Below are 4,224 nucleotides of genomic sequence, written 5' to 3' on the forward strand. Positions count from 1 at the left end.
ATGCCTTGGCCATAGGGTCTATTATGTATGCCATGCTGTGTACTAGACCTGATGTAAACCTTGCTGTAAGTTTGGTAGGAAGGTACCAAAGTAATCCCGGCATGGAACACTGGACAGCGGTCAAGAATATCCTGAAGTACCTGAAGAGGACTAAGGATATGTTTCTCGTTTATGGAGGTGACGAAGAGCTCGTCGTAAAGGGTTACGTCGATGCTAGCTTCGACACAGATCTGGATGACTCTAAGTCACAAACCGGATACGTGTATATTTTGAATGGTGGGGCAGTAAGCTGGTGCAGTTGCAAGCAAAGCGTTGTGGCGGGATCTACATGTGAAGCGGGATACATGGCGGCCTCAGAGGCAGCACAAGAAGCAATCTGGGTGAAGGAGTTCATTACCGACCTAGGAGTTTTCCCAATGCGTCGGGCCCGATGACTCTCTTCTGTGACAACACTGGAGCTATTGCCCTTGCCAAGGAGCCCAGGTTTCACAGGAAGACCAGGCATATCAAGCGTCGCTTCAACTCCATTCATGAAAATGTTCAAAATGGAGACATAGATATTTGTAAAGTACATACGGACCTGAATGTAGCAGATCCGTTGACTAAACCTCTCCCTAGAGCAAAACATGATCAACACCAGAACTCTATGGGTGTTCGATTCATCACAATGTAACTAGATTATTGACTCTAGTGCAAGTGGGAGACTGTTGGAAATATGCCCTAGAGGCAATAATAAAATGGTTATTATTATATTTCCTTGTTCGTGATAATTGTCTATTGTTCATGCTATAATTGTGTTATCCGGAAATCGTAATACATGTGTGAATACATAGACCACAACATGTCCCTAGTGAGCCTCTTGTTGACTAGCTCGTTGATCAAAAGATAGTCATGGTTTCCTGACTAGGGACATTGGATGTCATTGATAACGGGATCACATCATTAGGAGAATGATGTGATGGACAAGACCCAATCCTAAGCATAGCACAAGATTGTGTAGTTCGTTTGCTAGAGCTTTTCCAAATGTCAAGTATCATTTCCTTAGACCATGAGATTGTGCAACTCCCGGATACCATAGGAGTGCTTTGGGTGTGCCAAACGTCACAACGTAACTGGGTGGCTATAAAGGTGCACTACGGGTATCTCTGAAAGTGTCTGTTGGGTTGGCACGAATCGAGACTGGGATTTGTCACTCCGTATGACGGAGAGGTATCTCTGGGCCCACTCGGTAATGCATCATCATAATGAGCTCAATGTGACCAAGTGTTTGGTCACGGGATCATGCATTATGGTATGAGTAAAGTGAATTGCCGGTAACGAGATTGAACAAGGTATTGGGATACCGACGATCGAATCTCGGGCAAGTAACATACCGATTGACAAAGGGAATTGTATACGGGATTGATTGAATCCTCGACATCGTGGTTCATCCGATGAGATCATCGTGGAACATGTGGGAGCCAACATGGGTATCCAGATCCCGCTGTTGGTTATTGATCGGAGAGTCGTCTCGGTCATGTCTGCATGTCTCCCGAACCCATAGGGTCTACACACTTAAGGTTCAGGGAAATCCGAAAGTTGTTTGGAGTCCCGGATGAGATCCCGGATGTCACGAGGAGTTCCGGAATGGTCCGGAGGTGAAGAATTGTATATAGGAAGTCCAGTTCCGGCCACCGGGAAAGTTTCGCGGGTCACCGGTATTGTACCGGGACCACCGGAAGGGTCCCGGGGGGTCCACCAGGTGGGGCCACCTATCCCGAAGGGCCCCATGGGCTGAAGTGGGAGGGGAACCAGCCCCTGTTGGGCTGGTGCGCCCCCCTTGGGCCTCCCCCTGCGCCTAGGGTTGGAAACCCTAGGGGTGGGGGCGCCCCACTTGGCTTGGGGGGCATGCCACCCCCTTGGCCGACGCCCCCCCCTTTGGAGATTGGATCTCCTAGGGCCGGCGCCCCCCAGGGGCCCTATATAAAGAGGGGGGAGGGAGGGCAGCCGCACCCAAGCCCCTGGCGCCTCCCTCTCCCTCCCGTGACACCTCTCCCTCTCGCTGAGCTTGGCGAAGCCCTGCCGAGATCCCCGCCGCTTCCACCACCACGCCGTCGTGCTGTTGGATCTCCATCAATCTCTCCCTCCCCCTTGCTGGATCGAGAAGGAGGATACGTCTTCCCCAACCGTACGTGTGTTGAACGCGGAGGTGCCGTCCGTTCGGCGCTCGGTCATCGGTGATTTGGATCACGACGAGTACGACTCCATCAACCCCGTTCACTTGAACGCTTCCGCTCGCGATCTACAAGGGTATGTAGATGCACTCTTTTTTCCCTCTCATTGCTAGAAGACTCCATAGATTGTTCTTGGTGATGCGTAGAATTTTTTTAATTTCTGCAACGATCTCCAACAGTGGCATCATGAGCTAGGTCTATGCGTAGTTTCTATGCACGAGTAGAACACAAACTTGTTGTGGGCGTAGATGTTGTCAATTTTCTTGCCACTACTAGTCTTATCTTGTTTCGGCGGCATCGTGGGATGAAGCGGCCCGGACCGACCTTACACGTACGCTTACGTGAGACAGGTTCCACCGACTGACATGCACTAGTTGCATAAGGTGGCTAGCGGGTGTCTGTCTCTCCCACTTTAGTCGGATTGGATTCGATGAAAAGGGTCCTTATGAAGGGTAAATAGAAATTGGCATATCACGTTGTGGTTTTGGCATAGGTAAGAAACGTTCTTGCTAAGAAACCTATAGCGGCCACGTAAAAACTTGCAACAACAATTAGAGGGCGTCTAACTTGTTTTTGCAGCATATGCCGTGTGATGTGATATGGCCAAAAGGATGTGATGAATGATATATGTGATGTATGAGATTGATCATGTTCTTGTAATAGGAATCACGACTTGCATGTCGATGAGCATGACAACCGGCAGGAGCCATAGGAATTGTCTTAATTTATTTATGACCTGCGTGTCAACATATAACGTCATGTGAATTACTTTACTTTATTGCTAAACCGTTAGCCATAGTAGTAGAAGTAATAAATGACGAGACAACTTCATGAAGACACGATGATGGAGATCATGATGATGGAGATTATGGTGTCATGCCGGTGACGACGATGATCATGGCGCCCCAAAGATGGAGATCAAAAGGAGCAAAATGATATTGGCCATATCATGTCACTATTTGATTGCATGTGATGTTTATCATGTTTTACATCTTATTTGCTTAGAACGACGGTAGCTTAAATAAGATGATCCCTCGCAATAATTTCAAGAAAGTGTTCCCCCTAACTGTGCACCGTTGCGAAGGTTCGTTGTTTCGAAGCACCACGTGATGATCGGGTGTGATAGATTCTAACGTTCGAATACAACGGGTGTAAGCCAGATTTACACACGCAATACACTGTATCCTGATAGAGCAGGTTCAGGCTGCTGCCGCCGTCCATAAGGACTTGAGTGAGGTGAAATCCGTCAATGATGGGGTCAAGGACCAATGCGGCAGATCCGCCATCACGGATACTAGTGGGGTGGTCCCTGCGATCGAAGGTGATCGGACAAGAGGACCGTGGGTTGAACTTTGGGGCGACTGGCTCCATCGCATAGACGTCCCTTAGTGCACGCTTCCGTTCCCTCTTGGGAATATGGGTTGCGTATACCATGTTCGCCGTTTTCACTTGTGGAGGGAACCTCTTCTGTCCTCCTGTGTTCGGCGGCCGAGGCTCCTCCTCGTCGTCGCTATGCAGCCCCTTGTCCTTGTTTTCGGCATTCAACTTGCCGGCCTGCTTGAACACCCAGGATTCTCTGTTGGTGTGATTGGCTGGCTTATCGGGGGTGCCGTGAATTTGACACGAGCGATCGAGTATGCGGTCCAAACTGGACGGGCCCGGATTGCTTCTTTTGAACGGCTTTTTCCGCTGACCGGATTTAGAGCCACTGAATCCGGCACTGACTGTCGTGTCTTCGGCGTTGTTGCCGTTGTTGCGGCACTTTTGTCTATTGCGACGTGGTCTTCCGTTAGTATCTTTGGCATCTGAATTGCCAGGATTTCTTGATGTGTTGTTGCTGCGAGCCAGCCAGCTGTCCTCGCCCGCGCAAAAGCGGGTCATGAGTGTCGTGAGGGCTGCCATGGACTTCGGCTTCTCTTGGCCGAGGTGTTGGGCGAGCCACTCGTCCCGGATGTTATTTTTAAATGCTGCTAAGGCCTCGGCATCCGGACAATCGACAATTTGGTTCTTT

This window comes from Aegilops tauschii, chromosome 5 (assembly GCF_002575655.3).
Source record: "Aegilops tauschii subsp. strangulata cultivar AL8/78 chromosome 5, Aet v6.0, whole genome shotgun sequence".
Taxonomy (NCBI): Eukaryota; Viridiplantae; Streptophyta; class Magnoliopsida; order Poales; family Poaceae; genus Aegilops; species Aegilops tauschii.